The sequence below is a fragment of the Artemia sp. Qi Xiang Cuo genome, chromosome 21 (genome assembly GCF_049724085.1).
Source record: "Artemia sp. Qi Xiang Cuo chromosome 21, ASM4972408v1, whole genome shotgun sequence".
Classification (NCBI taxonomy): Eukaryota; Metazoa; Arthropoda; class Branchiopoda; order Anostraca; family Artemiidae; genus Artemia; species Artemia sp. Qi Xiang Cuo.
In genome coordinates, this window is record NC_142814.1 from 33240135 (window position 1) to 33260880 (window position 20746).

The 20746-nt window shown below is 34.6% G+C and overlaps 1 long non-coding RNA gene across 1 annotated transcript in view; it reads right to left on the bottom strand.

The window, feature by feature from the left end:
- Positions 1–8291: 8291 nt before the first annotated feature.
- Positions 8292–20746, bottom strand: part of LOC148939463 (uncharacterized) — a 16951-nt gene continuing 4496 nt past the window's right edge. Inside the window, exons 2-3 of the long non-coding RNA XR_016143552.1 lie at positions 20050–20209; positions 8292–8564 (exon numbers count right to left, since the gene is read on the bottom strand). This is a non-coding gene — a long non-coding RNA (uncharacterized LOC148939463). The remainder of the gene's footprint in view (positions 8565–20049; positions 20210–20746) is intronic.

Sequence of the window (20746 nt, forward strand, 5' to 3'; positions counted from 1 at the left end):
TCCCTAAACGGGATATTTTTTTCTTTTTCTTTCTTTTCCACAGATAGCTTGGCACTGGAACATCGTAGAGGGTTGTTCAATAGCTCATCCTAAAGGAAATTAATCCGGGTTGCAGCGGTAGCTAGCAACCTAGTAAGAGACGATCACGTCCAATGTTAAGAAATATAAAAACCCATAGTTCCTAAAAAAAAGAGTCAGATCAAAACAAAAAGTACACCATTAGAACCGCCTTGTCCGAAACCCCTGTATTGGACACTTTCTGTCCCTTGGCTTGAACAGCAAGGGAAATATATTGGCTTGAAAATCAAGAAAAGTGGCAGCTACTACAACATTCTGCCTAAACGGGATATTTTTTTCTTTTTTTCTTTTTTTCTTTTTTTGTATCCAGAGACAGCTTGGCACTGGAACATCGTAGAGGGTTGTTCAATAGCTCATTTTAAAGGAAATTAATTGGGTTAAGAATCTATAGTAACTAAAATAAATTATTTCTAAAAGAGAATAAATTTTTCCACCAACAACTGTATTTTTAATGTCTTTTCACACTGCAGTCTTTCAAACATAATCGTATACCAGCGGTAAGATTTGAACCCACGCCTCCGAAGAGACTGGTGGCTAACACCAGTGCCTTGGACCACTCGGCCAGGCTGCCTCTTATAATTTGGGTTGCAGCAGTATCCTGGTTGCAGCGGTAGCTAGCAACCTAGTAAGAGACGATCACGTCCAATGTTGAGAAATATAAAAACCCATAGTTCCTAAAAAAAAGGAGTCAGATCAAAACAAAAAGTACACCATTAGAACAGCCTTGTCCGAAACCCAGGTATAGGAAACTTTCTGTCCCTTGGCTTGAACAGCAACGGAAATATATTGGTTTGAAAATCAAGAAAAGTGGCAGCTATTACAACATTCTGCCTAAACGGGATATTGTTTTCTCTTTTCTTTTGTATCCAGAGATAGCTTGGCACTGGAACATCGTAGAGGGTTGTTCAATAGCTCATTTTAAAGGAAATTAATTGGGTTAAAAATCTATAGTAACTAAAATAAATTATTTCTAAAAGAGAATAAATTTTTCCACCAAAAACTGCATTTTCGATGTCTTTTCACACTGCAGTCTTTCAAACACAATCGCATATCAGCGGTAAGATTTGAACCCACGCCTCCGAAGAGACTGGTGGCTAACACCAGTGCCTTGGACCACTCGGCCAGGCTGCCTCTCATAAATAAATATATATGTGAATTTGGGTTGTTATAATAAAGATCGAACTCTTCCCTATACTAACTTGCATACGCAACTTCACTATAGTTAAGATTACAGTATTTATATTATGCATCATTATAAATTATAAAAGGTTCAAATGTTCGAAGATTATAGAGTTAAAAATTTTCCCACCCCGGGAATCGAACCCGAGCCTGTTAAGTGAAAGTTAACTATCCTAGCCACCAGACCATATTGAACCATAAAGAAGTATGATTTAAGAGCCATATGCGTATTATTATTTCACCATACCAATTATAATAAGGCCAAAACAAAATCGTCGACTTGCAACCTTACTTTTGACACATTAGTTAAATCTTCATCAGACTTTAAAAATGTTTTGCTAGTTTTACATGAAAGAACGAACCTTAGTCCATATTCCGGGTTGCAGCGGTAGCTAGCAACCTAGTAAGAGACGATCACGTCCAATGTTATTATAGTAAAGAACGACCTCTGGTCCATAGTAGATGAAACATTATATTAATCCGGGTTGCAGCGGTAGCTTGCATCCTATCCGGCTGCGGTAGCTAGCAAGCTTGTAAGAGACGATCACGTCCAATGTTAAGAAATATAAAAACCCATAACTCCTAAAAAAAGAGCTCCATAATCCATAACTCCTCAGATCAAAACAAAAAGTACACCATTAGAACCGCCATGTCTGAAACCCCTGTATAGGAACTTTCTGTCATTTGGCTTGAACAGCAAGGGCTTGAAAATCAATTGAACAGCATATTGGCTTGAAAATCAAGAAAAGTGGCAGCTACTACAGCATTCTGCCTAAACGGCATCTTTTTTTCTGTCTTTTTTCTTTCTTTCTTTTCCACAGATAGCTTGGCACTGGAAAACCGTAGAGAATTGTTCATTGGCTCATTTTAAAGGAAATTAATTAGGTTAAAAACATTTTGTAACTAAAACAAATTATTTTAAAAACAGAATAAATTTTTCCACTAAAAGCTTCATTTTTGATGTCTTTTCATACTGCAGTCTTTCAAAGATATTTTATTTTTCAAGCAATCAAACAGTTCGTTGTAAAGTTATATTAAATACCAGCTGTAATATTTGAACCCACGCCTCCAAAGAGACTGGTGGCTAACACCAGTGCCTCGGACCACTCGGCCACGCTGTCTCTCATAACTACTATATATGTGAATCCGGGTTGCAGCAGTAGCTACTAACCTAGTAAGAGACGATCAGTCCAATGCTAAGAAATATAAAAACCCAGAACTCCTAAAAATAGAGTCAGATCAAAACAAAATTACATAAAGGACCGATATAGTTCATCATAAATAGTATTTGTCAATTAGGTTTTTTATATATATAGTAAAGAACCAATTTTTAACATTACAAATCCATATAAAGAATCCATATATGGAAACCAGTCGCGTGTCGAGAGCCCGGTAACAAATTTATAATAAAGAACGAACCAAACAGTTCGTGGTAACGAACTGTATAGTAAGAGTGACTCGTCTCAATAGTAACCGAAACTCTAAAAAACGGAATTACATTAAAGAACGAATATATCAAGGAACAAATTGTAGCCCATAGTAACTGAAGTAATAAAAGAAATCACTATATAGATGATTATTTTAATCAAATCAGAGGTAAAAAAGGTAAACAATGGTGGAGGAAATTTATAATCAGAATATTTTCAAAAAAAGAAGACAGTTCATACTTCCAATCCATCTTCCAATCAACAGTTGAATCAAATCAGAGATAAAAAGGCTAAACAATGGTGGAGGAAATTTATAATCATAAATATCTTGAAGAAAAGAAGTCAGTTCATACTCAGCATACTAAATCAGCTTTTCCACCAGGCCAATTATATTATAAGCCGATGTATCATTTAAGATCGATCGTTACCACAGAGTGTTTTGAACTCAAATCTTTCTTAGGTGAAAGATAGCCCATATCCACAGGACCATGGTAACTGCCAATATAAAATATACCATTCAGTTTATGGTGTCTGAGATGTAATAAAAATGTGTAAAAATTATCCCATACGATTTTGGAGCAATTTTATGTCATACTAAGGATCGGTATTGTTCAATATAAACGGGTATTATGTAAATTGTATCAGTATCATGGCTGCAGAGATTGCTGAAACCTAGTAAAGAACAAACCATGTCATATAGTAATCCGGGTTGCAGCGGTAGCTAGCAGCCTAGTAAGAGATGATCACGTCCCATACTAAGAAACAAATCAAACAGTTCGTGGTAATACATTAAGGAACGAACTGTAGCCCATAGTAACTGAAACTCAGATTTAAACCCAGAGTACCGCTGCAACCCGGATTTAAAATAATATTGTGGCTAGGATTTTCAAAAATATGGCTGCCTAATCCAGAATCAAATGAAACAGTGGAAATATTAGAATTTAGAGCTTTGACTATATCATCTTTATGCTGTTGTATGCACTTTTCTAAATTCTGGTGTGTTCTACTTACATAATATTTGCCACAATCGCATGGTATTTGATAGACCACTCTTTGGGGAGTAATTGGGGTTTTATCTTTACCAGAATTTAGAAAATTTATGATTTTAAAATTATTTGTGAATACTAAATACAGATTATTTTTTGTGCAAACTTTTTTAAGATTTTTGGGATGTAGGGGAGGTAAATTATGTTTAAGGGCTTGTCAAAAATCTCACATGGTAAACTATCATTCATTTTACGGGAATGTCTTTTCAGTCTACAGTTAATTACACTATTAATAAACAAAATACGATACACATTTCCAAAAAGTATGTCCCTGATAAAGTTTAGTTCTGCTGTGATGTGGGAATCAGAACAAATGTTTAGGGCACGATCGACGAGGGATATTACGACAGCTCTTTTAACTTGTGGGGAGTGGTTTGATTTAAAATGCAAATATCTATTATTTTGTGTTGATTTTCTATAAATAGTAAAACTGAGTTTATCGAAGCTACGAATAACTATCACATCTAGGAATGGGATGTTATTTGCGATTTCAATTTCTAAAGTAAACTGTAAATTTTTATCGTATGTATTAAGGTAAAAAACCCTTAAACTCCTTTTTCCCATAGTTCTAGAGTAATATTTAGTCATCCATGTGGCGTCCCCAGAAGATATGTTTCAAAAGATACGAATCTAATGCCCAATTTTCAATATGTTCCACATAAATATTCGCCAGTAACCCGGAGAGGGGCGCGCCCATCGCTAAGCAATTAATTTGCTGGTAAAAATAATTAAGGAATTGGTAATACAGTGAGTACTTGTTACAGAGTTTAACCAAGGTCATTAAGACTTCACAATCTATTCCTGCTGCTAAAGCTTTTATTAAGTGATAATTTGTGCACAGAGGACTCGAGAGAGGAAATTAAATCTGCCACAGGGACATATCTTGGAAAAAAAGAGAATTTTGGACCTTTTTCAAGAATTTGAATTTCCTTTGGTTCAAACGTTCTAGAGGATAGATTAACAACAGCCGGTCCAGGAGTGAATCTTGGAGTGTAACACAGAACAGATCACAAAAAGACCTTTGAGGTTAGCTGCCAAAAAGGCTGGATTAGCAATAAGAACGTGTTTTTAAATTCTTTTTCTTTCATCTCATTGAATCGCCTTGTTTTAACCTACTTTTTATCAGTCCTGGTTGAACTTTGCTAAAGTAAGGATGCTAGGACTGCTTTTAAAAAAAAAAATAATTAGTTTTTGGTTTTATTAGTCACATGTTGTTGTGAGTCTTTTTTCTTTTATTTATTTTTGTATTTCTGAGGACGACCCTTGGACATAGGGCCGAAATATTTTTTCAAATTATCTCCACTGTCTTGCAAAAAGATTTCCCTGTTGTTCTTCGTGCTTTTGTTGTTTATTACAACAACTCAAACACCTTTAAAAAGAAAACATTTTTGAATGCAACCAGTTATATACTGCAGTAGGAAGGCCCAAAAACCGAGAACTTCCAATTATAAAAATGATGATTCTCTATTTTGACAAGGGATTACAACAATTCAAAAACCTTAAAAAAGAAAACCAAAAGTTTGAAGCTTAGTCCACATCGTTGTTAAAAATCGGACTAGCTTCAATAATCATATATCTTTGAACATACAACAGTATGAAAAGACATTAAATTGCGTAAAGTAAAGAGCAAAAAACTGGTAATTGCAAAAATATCTGTATATATTTTAACAAGGGATTACAACAATTCAAAAACCATAATAAAAAAACCAAAAGTTTGAAGCTTAGTAAAAATCGTCGTTAGAAATTGGCTTGCTTGAATAATCAAATATCTTTGAAACTATACAGTGTGGAGAGATATTACATTGCGCAAAGAAGAAAATGCAGATAATTGCAAAAATGTTATTATATATATTAAAGAGGGATTACAGCAATTAAAAAATCTTAAAAAAGAAAACCAAAAGTTTGAGTCTTAGTAGAAATCATTGTTAGGAATCGGACTAGCTTTAATAATCAAATATCTTTGAAGAGACACCAGTAGGAAAAGACATTAAATTGTGTAAAGAGCAAAAAGTTGGTAATTGCAAAAACATTTGTATATATTTTAACAAGGAATTACAACAATTCAAAAACCTTAGAAAAGAAAACCAAAAGTTTGAAGTTCAGTAGAAATCGTTGTTAGAAACTGGTTTGCTTTAATAATCAAATATCTTTGAAAAGAAACATTATGAAAAGGCATTAAATTGCGTAAAGAGCGAAAAACTGGTAGTTGCAAAAATATTTCTATAGATTTTTAACAAGAGATTACAACAATTCAAAAGCCTTAAAAAAGAAAACCAAATGTTTAAGCTTAGTAGCCTAGATATCGTTGTCAGAAATCAGACTTGCTTTAATAATCAAATATCTTTGAAAGGACCGTAATATGAAAAGACAGCAAACTGTCTTAAATTGTCTGAGGTTAGAAGACAAGCGACAATGGGAATCCATAATCAGCACGCGGCACTCCTGCTCCGTGCTGAGTGCCGGGGCCCAGTTATATATATATATATATATATATATATATATATATATATATATATATATATATATATATATATATATATATATATATATATATATATATATATATATATATATATATATATATATATATATATATATATATATATATATATATATATATATATATATATATATATATATATATATATATATATATATATATATATATATACACTGCCAACTTTAAGAGAAAAGTGTATTTCCATTTTGAGAAAAAAAATACTATTTTTTTCGGCAAAAAATAAGAATACTGCGAACTTGCATTGCTTCAAAGTACTGAAGTAATAACTTTAAACAAGTTTGAAAAGAATATGCGTATAAAAAAACTACTCTTTATGCTGATTCTAAAGTACAGAACTTATCGTTTTTTGGTTAGTTATTTGCTACATGTGTATTAATTACCAATTGAATTCCAAAAACATTCCTGCTTTAGTCGACTCTAGAAATAAAAGACAATTTAGACGAAAGTATTTGAATTCCAACAAAGTGATCAATTTTAACAGATTGGCTATCTCATAGTTGTTGCTATTATCACATTTTGGTGTAATACGGGCCAAAATGGCGGTTTTGAGAGGAAATCTTTCCGCAACTTAAGAAGGGAATTCGCATTCTCTTCGATCTGGAGGTACCGTTTTTTTATAGATTGTCAATCAAGTTTGTTTTCAACCCTTAGTTTATAATTGAAAGCACTATATTGACATCCAATGACGAAGTATTAAGACTTTAATGTCACTGACGTAAGTCAAGCGAAGAGAAATGAATTAATCCTCCCATTCTAAACGATACTGGACCAGTGTGGACCAGTATAGTGGCACCTTCTAGTTACCTACACTCAGTGGAACTGATCGGGGCTGTCCCCTCATCTGAAGCAAGGGCTTCCACAATGAAAGTTCCAGCCTAGTATTGCAGGACGAAAATTAAAAATTTATTCTGCCGGGCGTTTCCGCAGGCATCTGGAATAGGTGACCAAACCACCTCAGGATTCTCACAGCGTGATGAGAAAAGACTAGACTAGGTTCGTAATTGAGAGCAGTTGTACACTAAAGATAAAGTAATGCCACTATATTTCTTCAAATACTCTCAAAACTTTGCCAGGGCCACGCATAAATTCACATTTTCGTTATTCGGCTAATGCTCGACTCCAACCAGACTCAATTACATAGTCACACCATAGTTGATTCTATGTTGGCGATGACTGAGCTTTCAACTCGACTAACCCAATATTATTTAGGACAGACAGAAAATATGAAAATAGCAAGTAATCTTCCGTAAAATGTGCCCGGTCATTGACCATAATCTCGTGTTATGCCAGCAAATTTTCATTTGCATATTCAACACTTCTTCCGTCAGTGTGATCAGGGGTTCTTCAAGTTTTGGGTTTCAGAGGAACATGCCAGGGCAATATCATCTGCGAATTATGAATCACTATTAACAACGCACTGGTGAGAAAATGGCATCAGACATGACTGGGGCCGTGTCTCACACCAACATCTATTTCAAAGGGTGAGCATTTAAAAGAATTTACTTGGACGGAGCATTTGGTTTCCCGAAGCACCATGAACAAACGAAAACAGTACCATGAGGGTCTGTTCGTTGAAGCCTCAGCCAAACAGAGGTACCGCCCAACCGGTCGGAAACTATTTCGAAGTCGACGAATGGAATATATTTGTGAGCTAGACCTCAAGAACTTTTTCAACGGCCATAGGAATGGAAACTGGTAAGCATTGAGTAAAATACTTAAATGCTATTTGATTGGAAAAAACAGTATATGTTTAGGAACACGATCATTCCCTTGTAGTCAGAAGTCCGAGGTGACATTTACGAGGTGAAATGTTACTTTGTCGTTTCAGTCGAAAAAATTTGTCATAAAAGCTTTTGCGTTTTAGCTTAAACTATTGTGTCAACTAAGAATAAGTAAGTATACCACAGAAAGTGATATCAGTGGGTAAACATTGACTAAAAAACTCTTTCATACCCATTTTCGAAAAAGGTGTAAGATCTACCCTGTAGTTTTCCAGTTCACACAATCCTAAAATTCATCATACCACACAGTTTATAAAATAACATAAATTTATTTTGATAAAGTCTACAGAATTTAAGTGATTAATATCGTTTTATCTATTGCGCAATAATTTTTCAGCAATACTTGCTAAAAGTAAAATAAGAAATAAAATCACAATCAACCCTAATTTTAAAATAACAGAGATTAAAAGGAACTAGCCCAATCGTCCCAATCAACGCTGTCGTCGTCAGAGGAGTCAAGTATTTGTCCTTCAAACAGCTCCAGGAGCAGGAAATTGTTATCTCTCTCTTCCAGAAAATCCCAAAAGAGGTACTGAAATAAAAAAAAAAATATCTTACATACGTACTGGAAAAAAAAGAAGCAAACAAAACTGCAAACGCAGTAAATAAAGAAAAAAAAATTCCATTAAGGAAATTTTGAAACTCATTATTAAAAATCAAGTATAGGTTCACATCTACCAAAAGAGAAATCTAATTAATTATCGCACTGCCTCTTCTAGTCAGTCAGCAACTGCTTCCTGATTTAACTTCAATACAAAACAAACATAATTTGCTTCGTTAAAAATGTCTTCTGTATTTTTAAACCGAATGATTATTACAGGTTTTGAATATAGAGATACACCAGTAGGCAACTGGACTGAAACTAACAAATGACACCGACACGCTATGGCTAGTGGGCGGAATACCCTTCCCGTTGCCAGATCCCACCACATGGTAACAGTCACAAACCAGTCAAAGTGCTATAAATTCATTCAACTACTATTACATTTAGTCTGGTCGTGATTTTCCATGTTAGAAGGAAAACCCAGAAAATGTTGTGCCTGCATTAATTGATGCTGATATATGAGGGAAGGCTACAGATACCTCATTTTGATAACGCACATACAGATAACGCATTTTGATTATTTCACAAATTTGATTGTAATTGGAAACATAAGGAATTGTATATCCCTGCGAGTAAGATCTGAGTTAGATTTATTAACTCCACAGAATCTGATCTATCAACCGATAATGTCTGTAAACAGGAACCGGAATGAATAGGTGCGTGGCCCGATTGGATTTTATTTTCTCGGCGACTACTCTATATATTAAATATTTAAACAATGTATATTTGCATAGTAGTTTACGTACGTAAGGTAGTTCATGTACGTAGGGCAAAATCTCTCTAATATAGGACTATCCTGATTAAATTCAATAAATTTTACATGAACTTTTATGGGTATCACTTTTCCACATTATAAAGTCTATATTATATCATAATAAATGTTTCAAATGATAAAAACAGAGTTATATTCACTCAAACGTTTAAAGATCAACTTTTACCTTACAAAAAAAAAACTAAAAAAAACACACTTCAGCAAGCGTTAAAAACTGATAGCAATTTTCTCCTTTTTCTACTTAGTCTCCAAAGACAGTATTTTCTATCATAAAATTACAGTTAGACGTCACAAAGCCCTATGAATAGTGTCGATTTCAGTATAAGTGTTCGCACCCGAAGGTTAATATTCGAACGTTCGTTATTGATATCGAATGCCACCGAACAACCGGTGTATCTATTTTAGAGGGGCTTTCGACTTTGCTAGCAGTTTTTCATACTCAAAAAAATAGCACTAATTTAGTTAAGAGCAGAGTCTCCCATGTGTGCTTTTTTTGTTCCCAGATCACTTTTTATAGAACAGATAGTCGTAGAAACCAGCGTTCACCAGTGTCCTTCCCCCATCCCCAGGTAACCCCGTAGCCTCTAACGAAATTGGATCAAAGCTTTGAGAAATGCTTCTAAGAATGGCCAAAGGGTACACCAAGTGTACTCCAAGGGGACATGACCAGCAAAGTCTCCTGGATAATGACCACAAATTATGCAGTTGACCCTTTCTCAACAGACACGTTTTAATAGAAAAGGTGGGTATGTTGTATCTTCTTAAAACCAGACAAGGAATTTAAATATACATGATCAGAGGCAAAAATTAATCCTCAAACCGCTTCAAACTCTCCTACGTCAACCACAGGCTTGTTAGCAGAGAGGTAGGCTTGTTGTGCTCTTTTTCTTTTATATCCGAACCATGTAAAGATTTATAACCTCAATATAAAAGCGAATGAACTCTAAGCTCAGAACTGACTCTACATAAAAATAAGCTAGCTCCTGACTCGATAAAAAAAGAGTTCAGTTCATTTTCGGTGCAAAAAAAGAGAGCTAAGTCGTGACTCGATTTAAAAACAAGCCAAGAGTAAGCTGCAGATTGACTCGATGCAAAAACGAACTAAGTCGAAGCTGCAGAATTTCGGTGATTCAGTGCAAAAATGAGCAAAGTTCTTTCTTGGCTTAAGAAAGATATAATACTAGGCTGTGGAATTTTTCCGAAGCGTTGCAAAAATAATTGGAGTCCTGAATAGTAAAAAATGGAATTAAGTCCCAACTAAGGACTGAATCGGTGGAAAAACAAGCTATGTCCTAATCTAGTACAATCTCTTGATGTTTTGGAAAGTAAAGCTAGTTACTTATTTGGTGAAAAGAAGTTGACTCCTGAGTAGATGCAAAAGTGAGGTCAGCCATGACTCAGTGAAAGTTCAAGACTAATTTACGTCCAAGCTGTTTTTAATCATCCCTACTGACAACTTTTGCAGCAGAAAGGTAGGAATGTAGCATCTTATCTTGGATTAGAAACATTTAACATTTTTCAATTTATACGACTGATGGCATAAAGTTGCCTACTGCCCTTTCGACCCCTCCCCCACCACCAATTTTATTTAGAAGAATGGTGGCCTGTCATCTCTTGATTAAACTGGAATCATTCAAGAATTTTCATTAGTATGATTGGAGCACGAAAATGAGTCCGAGATCCCACCAAAACCACTCCATCACGAAGTTTAAGGCAAAGAGTTGTAAGAATTCCTTCCGAAGCATCTTGATAATGATAGGGCAAGAGCCTTGGGTCAAGGGTGCATTAAAATCTTGATCTTAGAGATGTACACGCCCTCTCCAGGCTTTGCATGGAAGTGACCTGATTGTCCTGAGAATTTTAGGGCAAGAACCTTGACCCAAGGGCATAGAGAGAACGGATTTTCAGAGGCACATGTCACTTTCAAGCCCCGCCTACTTTCTGTACGAAAGTACCCATTACCACTTGGATTTTGCTAGGCACATAACTGCGTTCATGGAAACTTCCCCCAAAGAAATTAGAGCACTGGCTCTTTTTGGCCAAGGCAGTAACAGTCTTTAGAGTTTCAAAAGTCGGGGACTACCTGATCTATGAAACTTTAAAGCCTACAAGGACCTATACTGTATAAATCAGCGGTTATACATTTATTGTTAAAAATGTCTATGCATCTCTAGGTTGTCCTTCCTAAGTCTCCTACCGAATTTCAAGTGCTCCTGATTTTAAGGCTACTTTCTTGATGAGTTACCACAAAATTTACCAATTTGAGACAACTAATCCTAAAAGAATTAATTGTAAACGTATTTAGGTCTTAAGCCGTGCCATTCACGCCAGAGTCCACTGCAGTTTGGCTCAGTAGTTTCGCTGCCCAAGACCACGGATCAAATCTGTGTCAAGGTTGCCTGTTCGTATCCTTTTGATTGTACTATGTGATTAAAGGAAAACAGAGGGCCGACACTCCTCCTAACCTACACTCCCCCAAAGTTCAACTACGGCGTTTCTTGAGAGAAATTTCTAAAATCACTCCATTTTTAATATTAACAAAGAAAATGTTATGAAGACAGGCATAAGTATTTTATCCGTGTCATTTGAAAAAAATACCTTTAAGACTTTGTTCAAATAAAGAATCTTAAAAAAGCGAAGATTATGTTATAACTGGAATAAATGTGATAGAATTTAAGAAAACAAAATAAACGTTGTCTTATAAACGACCTAGACATGCATTTTACTTCAAAAAATTATCAGTTACAACAAAATAGAACAAGTAAATTGTTCTTGTCATAAAAAGAAGAAAGAAAAATACATCCATATTCAAGCGGGCACAATGGATGGGATCAGGATAGCTTCAGCCCCGTAGAAGAGATATTATCGTACAAAGATTTTCAATTTATGTGAAACAAATCCTGTTCCCAATCCCCTCATTTTTCTACTAGAAAAAAAAATATTAAAATGGTAACGTAATGACCAAACATTCGAATAAATATTCAAAACAAGGAAGGACATTTTAAGAAATTGACGCGTTTTCGCCTGTATCAAACAAGGCATAGAAAGGAAAGAATTTAAAATAAGAATAAAAAAAAAAAAATAGGAGCACAATTGAAAATCAAAAGAGAATAAAAAGAAAACAATGAAATCGAATATATGCAGTTGCTTCTCTATGACAACAGTTACTTCTCTGTTGTTGCTCAGAGGAGCGGCTCTTTTATTGTGTATTCTACTTCCATGATTTTAACATGGTGTAGCATGACACATTGTTTTCTTTTTATTCCTCTTTAATTTTAAGTTTTACTACTTCTTATGTAGTTTTATTTTAAATTATTTTTTCTCCACGCTGAGGACGATTTGTTTGATACATGCGAAATAGTCTTGTGATTGTTTCTTTTCTTCTCCTTTATACTAGCCATAGACCCGTTATGTGCTCACAATTTGTTTCTTTGTTCTGTCAGGATAGACCAGTTCCGTTTTAGATTTTCTATTAATGAATTCTTCAATAAATGTTTAAGACATAAACTGGATTACAACGTTCTAGTTCTTAACCAGATGAGTTTAAAAACATTTTACAAATATTTCTATAAATTAAAATGCGATATTAAAAAATATAAAACAAAATACTACAATTTTTTTTTTTGATAATTCAAACTTTAAACGAACAGAATTTACTATGAATTCTCAGGTCAAACTTCAACCTATCAGAGTTACCACACATAATAATGGGTTGTCACCCCTTCAAATTAAGGGCAAAAAGTATCAATTGCATTTTACTGAAAACGATATACATTTCAAGCAAGTGACTTGTCATAAGATAAAATTGAAAATAAAACAAAAAGAAAATACTAATCAAATTTACAGAAAAGAAACAAATATTTTCTAAGAGACAAATACATTTGTGAACTTCAATTTAGCTTTTTATTTTAAAAAAGACATCTATTATCACTATATCCTTTTGATTCCATTTCAAACAAATATTTAGCAAATCAATATTTTAAAATGTAAATTGGTAATTTTTTAAGGAATTTATACATTTTTCTGAAGCAATATTTAGAATTAGCGAGTTAATAAGTGATTTGCCAATTGATTTTCTATTATATAAAAGGAATGGATTTAAAGAAGAAAATAATTAACGAAAACTTATTGATCACCAGAGTAATTAAACTAAACTGATCGTGTTAAATATGCCGAAAGGCATAATAAAAAGAATTTTTTGAGTATTTATGTTTCAATGTTGTAGAGAACAAAGAAACCGTTATAATCTTGCAATGGAGAAGGTAAATACAACAACCAAGTATTTAGAATTGGAACGTTGCTTCTAATGTCATTTAGTCCGTTGGTCAATATTCTTAACCAATATCATGGTAAAGCTTTTTATTATTTATTTATCTTTTTTTTACACTAGTACACATAAAATTAATGAAAATAATAATTTATTTAAACCCTCTATACATACAGAATTCAACAAGAGGAGTATGAAGATAGGAAAAAAAAAATTCTAAAAGAAAATTTAAATAACTTCTAATCAGGGACACAGACAAGTCAACATAACAAAAGCAAATCGAACACCACGTTACGGTAAATAACAGTTCGAATCGGGATAACTCCTTTTATTAGTCAGCAAAAAAACAATAAAAAAAATACTGGATATTTTGATTCCATATACAGTAATCGAAATATCCAGTATAATTTTTGATCGTTTTCTCTTACTGTTTAATAAAAGGATTTCTCCCTATTCGAACTGTTATTTATCGTTATGGAAAGGCAGTGGGGTCTTCGAAATTACGAACATTAGGTTTCAAGGCATCTCGCAAAAATAAAAAACAGTTCAACGGAAAGTCTCCTATTGCAACTGGATCGACCATAGGATGTCCACGCGCAGGTATTCAGGGCTTATAGTTCGTTACTAAGAAGTTCTGTTAAATTGTCATGGTTTATTCTGTGTTTCAGTCTTACATTAATTAGAATGCCCCTTTAAGGACACTTGGTAGACATAAGAAGTCATTCCTGTAATTCGCTCAAATGCTTTAATAGTTATCACAGTCTCTTCAAGATAGCATTCTCCTTCAAATCATGGTTTTAGTCATTAACTTCTGCACGCACAGAACACTAAGTAACTAATCAACTAATTAGCCATTAAGTTTCGGGCTACTAATTTGTATGTCATGGCCTTTAGTATCGGGTTGTACCGCATATTTCGCACATATGTTTGATTTCATTTAGAAATATTGACCATGTAACACATAATGTTACGCATCTTTTATTTTTTGAAAAATGTCTGATATCAGAGATCCACTACTGGAGTTTGGTTTTGGAATTTTTTTTTGGCTAATGAGCGAAACCCGCACCGTAAAACCTGTCAAACCCCGAGGTTTGGCGACAACTGGCTTTCATAAAGATTTTATTTATATTTACATAAAAATAAAGGCAATCAAAATTAGAGGCAGTCACCTCAACTCTACCTTTCCAAAACTGTAGACATGCCATTGTGTGAAATTATGAAAGCCCTAGTTGCCGTATAATATCCATAAAAAAACTGAGGCAGTAGCAAGTATTATCGATAAAAGCTCGTACATTAAAAAAAAAAAGAGAATTAAAACGAAGTATTCTCTTGGCCAGACATGTGATTCTAGGAACTTTCGATGATATCGTCAGGATCTTAAAGCAATGAAAATGTTTGAAAATAGCTTTACTCGACGATAGGCCATCTATCTGCAGCCGACTCCCGTAGTGTTATTGCATCAAAGCCAGCAGAGAATTCTTTCACGCGAAGTTTGTAACAGATGTAAAAAAAACGCATTTACTAAACTGTGTAAAATGATCGGGAACTCATGGCAAAGCTAGCGCCGCACCGTGTGCCAAAAAAAAAACACGTACTCTGTTGTCTACCGTACGCATTTTCAATTATGTATCTCTACTAAGATTTTTTTTTTCAAATTCAGATTACCAGAACAGGAAGTCATATTTGCAAATTACGCATAATCTCCTACTTAAGGTTTATCATCCCTGTGAAAAATGCAGTTTTATGATTAGCTAACAACTGTATCTTGCCCCAAAAGGACAAGATACATAGATAATTGGGTTCATTATCCTCAGATCTATCCATTAACGGAACCAGAAGTATGATGTTCTTTACTTTTTTTGAGAAAATGATTTATATTGATTTATTGCTTAAAATTACAATTTACTGTTTAAAAAGCTTGCAAAAGGATCTTAAACCTTAAGATAAAGGAAAAAAATAATTGTTTAAAAATGACAAATAACCAGAGACAAAGCAAGGACATATTCTTTGTAAAATTCTAGATGGCGGGCTTTTTTGTTACCTTGCAAATCAGTTGAGTTGGGACAACAAAATTCAGCGATGAATTCAGAATTCAAATTGTACCTTGAAAAGGGTATTCTAAGATCCTTTCCCTGCTTCTTCTCTAATCTATGAGGATTAGAAAATTGCTGAGAAGACTTGTCAAAGCTTTGACAAAAATGTATTTTTCCTTCGTTTTTTTTAGTATAGGCTACTTTTCTTTGACTCTAGGTTTTGAGAACACAAGTCCAATGATTTGAGTAGGATTTTAAGCCACATTCATGACTCATTCTTCCAAATTCGTCAAAACCTTATAAATCAGGATTTAGCAAAATTATGAGGCTAAAAACATTTCATTTGGGCATCATTTGTGCTGTAGATCTTATCTGAAAATTTTTTCAGATAAGATCAATTTCGGCCGAAAACAAATTTCGGCCAGATTCTTCAAAGGTCAGCGTCCTTTAAAGAGAGAGGGGATGGAGATCGCCTAAAGACTCATTCACAACGATATTTTATTAATACAGATTACTAAAGGCTGGCGCAAAATTAACCAATCACATTTTTCACAGGATTTTCTGACTAGATGAAAACTTTTACTAAAATTCTGATCGGCTCAAATTAGTGCTAGCCAAATGTCGGTCTTATTAAAATCTCATTGTGAATGGGCCAACTCAACTACTTTTCAAAATATCAAAAAGCCCATCATTTAGAATTTTTACAGCAATTCTTCAATAGAATAACTGAGTAACTGACAAAAAAGGAGAAGATTTCACAAACCAAAATTTGTTAGCCAAATAAACTTTTGCTGTACTCCTATTAAAACAAGCAAACTTCATGTGTAACATTCCTAACCCAACGGTTTTTCTGTCAATAATTTGTTAGTATTTGATTCGCCCAGCTGATCTGTATTCTTGACTTAGTCTGTTTTTTCTTCTCACTACTAGCGCAGTTGAAGCTATAAATTACTGAAGTTTGCTCACTAAAGATAGTGTTTTAAACGTACATAGAGAGAACACTATACATCACCTACATCAATTATGGCTGTAAATATCTATTTCACCAGCTCATTGCATTCCTTATGGTAAAAATGTCAGAAATGGAGCATGTCTAAAAAAAATAGGACTCTTCGAACTAACGATGTTTGTGCCTTCAAACCAGCAGGCTAGTTGATGAATAATAGAGTATGGGAGTATGTCTTTGTTCTTTATTCTGTTTATTATGAGAGGCGTGCTGAGTGAAATGAAGCACCTAATATTTATTCATCCAAACGGTGTCAATTTGCACCTGACAATGGTGCTAATTTATCAAAATGTCGGGGTTGGAGGGGGAGGGAGGGAAATATTTTTTTTCAAAATTTAGAGAGGGGGCAATTTTTCTCTATTCAATTTTTTCAATTAAAATTCCCCTAAAAAGGCATTTTCAATGATAATACTAAAGTGATTTTCAAATCTCTAAGGGAGGGTGAGTTTAGGGGGAGCGGTAAACACACCCTCCCCCAATTGACACCACCGGAGGTCCATGGTTTCCATTTGGCCACCTTTATGATGGAGGGATCAGATATTTTTTCCTTGGGAGCATGTTGGTGGGGAGAGGGGGGGGGGTATGATAAGTAAGAATATACGTCTTTATATAGTATTTTCAATGTACACCAGCATCAGTTATGGCTGTGGATATGATATATTTGACTAGCTCATAGTATTCCTTATGTAAAAACTGTCATAATTAAGTATGGCTGAAAAAACGAAACGTTAGTGCTATCAAATCAGCATTAGATAGCTGATGGGCAGTGAATGATACATGTTTGTTGCAGACTACTAGCATGTTGGATATGAGGTCCTCGGCCCAATTTCAAGTCAAATTCATTTTTGACATTGAATGGATTTTGAAAATAATTATACTATAAGAAACTGATTCCTTTCAAGAAAAATAAGCAAACTATTTCGTTTTCAAAGATTAGAATTGTCCTATTAAGGGGCGTTGGGGAACACCACCCAGCAAAGTTTGTAGCCGGTCCGTAAAAAAAGTTCGAGGCGTTAAATAGTGGTGCGGAGCGCTGCTGCTTTGCTGCCTCCTTTTTTTGTATTTGTAGATGAGCTGATGGAAATAAATAACGTAAAAACAATGAAGGAATATCAGTCTAGGGCGGTGAAAAAAAAATAATGTAGTAATATTAATAGCAATATCACCCAGATCAGAAGGTAAAAATGACCAGCTAGTCGGTAAAATCCATTCCCCCCCCCCAACTCCAAACATTTTTGAAGGTGATGCCTCTAGTCTTAGATATATCAAAATTACTTCGAAACAGCATGTAACTTCAAAATTTTAAAGTTAAGGTTCCACTACCGTCAAGGCTACTAAGAAGAGTCAGATAAATAAGGTAAACACGGTTTTAGAAACCCTTCTAGCGTTTAATGATAACAGGTAGACAATAAAACTTTTAATTAAAAAAAAGCCTCAGACCTATTATCCCCACCCTTAATTTTGAACATGCGCGTCTACATACATAGAAGTACAGGGGGTAATTATAGAAATAGAGAAGCATGATGCTTATTATGGAAATTCATAGGTTGGAAATCATGAACAAATTGCTTAATCGGCACTATATACATTAAACCACTGTATAATAACATAGATTCAAGCAACAAAGCACGATTACAATTATATACTGAAACTAACAGACAAAAGTCGAAAAGAAAAAAAAGCTTCCTACAATTCCATGATGAAAGGACTACTTTAATTCATTTTACGTCTGTGACGTGTTTTGTAAGCCAATAGCCCCACTTTTCTAAAACCGTACGGGTTCTGAGTAAAATAGTAAGCCAGTGAAAAGCGAGAAATTTTTTTAAATGCAATATTTAAAAAGTAGACTCTCGGTTTCTCTCCGGGAAAGCTGTAACTCAATCAATCAATCAATAATTTATTACCCACAACTACAAGACAACAAGTAGTACAAGTGGAGTGGCACAATAGTACATTTTAAAGATTTTGACCCTTTTCAGGGGTACTTTCACTGAAAAATGCCTTTTTTGGTATTTTCATTGAAGAAATTACAGATCTCCCTCCAAACATTGAAAAATATATTTTACCCCCCCCCCCCCCTTAAATTTTAGTGAATTGACGCCAGTGCAGTAGGCCTATGCAATATTCAAGTGCTCTCATAAATTTACTTAAGCTTGGAAATATTAAAAAAAATACATTCTAATTTTACTCTGCAACATCATCTTTGCACCAATAAAAACTTGTTTAAGAAGAAGAAAAAAAAGAAAAAAAAAGAAAAAAAAAGCAATAAAACGGTGCCATATTATACAAGCCAAAGGTCTAAAAATCTAACTTTACACTCTTTGTAATATTACAGACCAATGTGCTGAAAGAGAAGATATATTTAATTTAATTGTTCAAGAGACCAAATCTATAATAACATCTATACTAAAAATCTTCAAAAGAGGAAGTTTTAAGAAGATTGATACTAGCTCTCTCAAGCTTTTGTCTGTGCTTCATATGCAAAGTTAACCAAGGATGGTTTAAGCTAAGTGTCTAATCATGTTTGATCAAACTGCTCCTTCACTCAGTATCAAAGGCGGATCTAGATCAAAATCTTGGAGGGGGGAGGAAATGTGACAAGGGCACCCATAATTAACCCAACTGACAAGTTTATTTAAAAAAGGGGTAAAAAAGAGAAAAAAACAACATCAAACGATAGCGCCAGAAAAATTTTGGGTGGTCCACGGCCCCCTCCCCCTTTTTCCCCGGATCCACCTCTGCTCAATATATCCTTAAATTTAATATTTACCTTTCCTCTCAATTATGAAAAGGCATACATGTAGTTGTACTTGCGTCCTCAATACGAGAGTCTGACCACCCATGCCTCCAATCAGGAGGCGGGGGGGGGATAAGAGCCATTTATCTCCCTTTACGCACTGTTTAAAGAACTTCCAGCAAAGTTGAACCTAAAGACGTACTTTTTTGGTTCGCTATCATCTTGGAACCACGAGATTTATTATGGGCTACACGCACACACATATACATAAAAAAAGAAATTTCATAAACCTCAACTTGGAGTGAGCCCATGATTTTAATCATAAAAACTGTGCTTGAGCACAGGGGAGGGGAGATAGTGGGAACTTGCCCTACCCTAGATATTTTCTAAAGATTCTTCCTTTTCCTTTCGGAAAACAAAAAGTAGCTTATTAGTCCACTTCAATCCTTTGAACCCCTCCCCCCCCGCCGCGAAAATGGATCAGACCTGTTTTCACCCATATTTATAGCGTTTCATACCATATATTGATTCCAAGTCAAATTGAACGAAATTAAATTGTTATCATTTCACTTCAGGCCCCATCAGAAGCAAATTTTACCTCAACTATTTCCGCTTCACCATCAGCATTTTCCCGTCGAATCTGCCTCGGGGGTCCGACGTCAATTTTCTTACCATCGGGAAGGGCATGAAGGTAAAAACACTTGTTACCAAATGGGCACTCGCCTCTTCCCTCTTTGTAGTACCGACAAGCTTTATTGCTATAAAAAAGGAAGAAGAACGTGACTACTCGACAAGTGCGCATATGATGAAGAGACTATGCTTGCACTACAGAAACTATTTCTGTTATTGATTTTATGGTACTGTTGTATTGTCTGTAACACACGCGAAAAGTGAAGATTGGGTTAATGCTAATGAAATAAAACAAAATAGGAAAAAATTTGTTTAGAAACAAATTTCGGCTATATATTTCCACATCAGGGGGTGGGGCCTAACCTGACCCAACCTAGGTACCTTTTTTCCCCCTAAATCCCAAAAAATAATAGTTTAAATATTGTAAACGCAATGACAAACAACGGTTTCCAGTCCAAAACTCTATTGAAAGAAACCTGTTTGACAAGTTTCTTAAGCATTTCCTATATAATATGGAGCGTGTGTTACAGATAGTAAATAAGTACCGATTTTACATATTTCAGAATTTAAGACTTAATCAAAGATTAGACGATTCAAACAAATCTGAGGATGGCTCTCTTGAATGAACCACACGGCTTTCCTGGAGGGGGGGGGGCAGACTTATC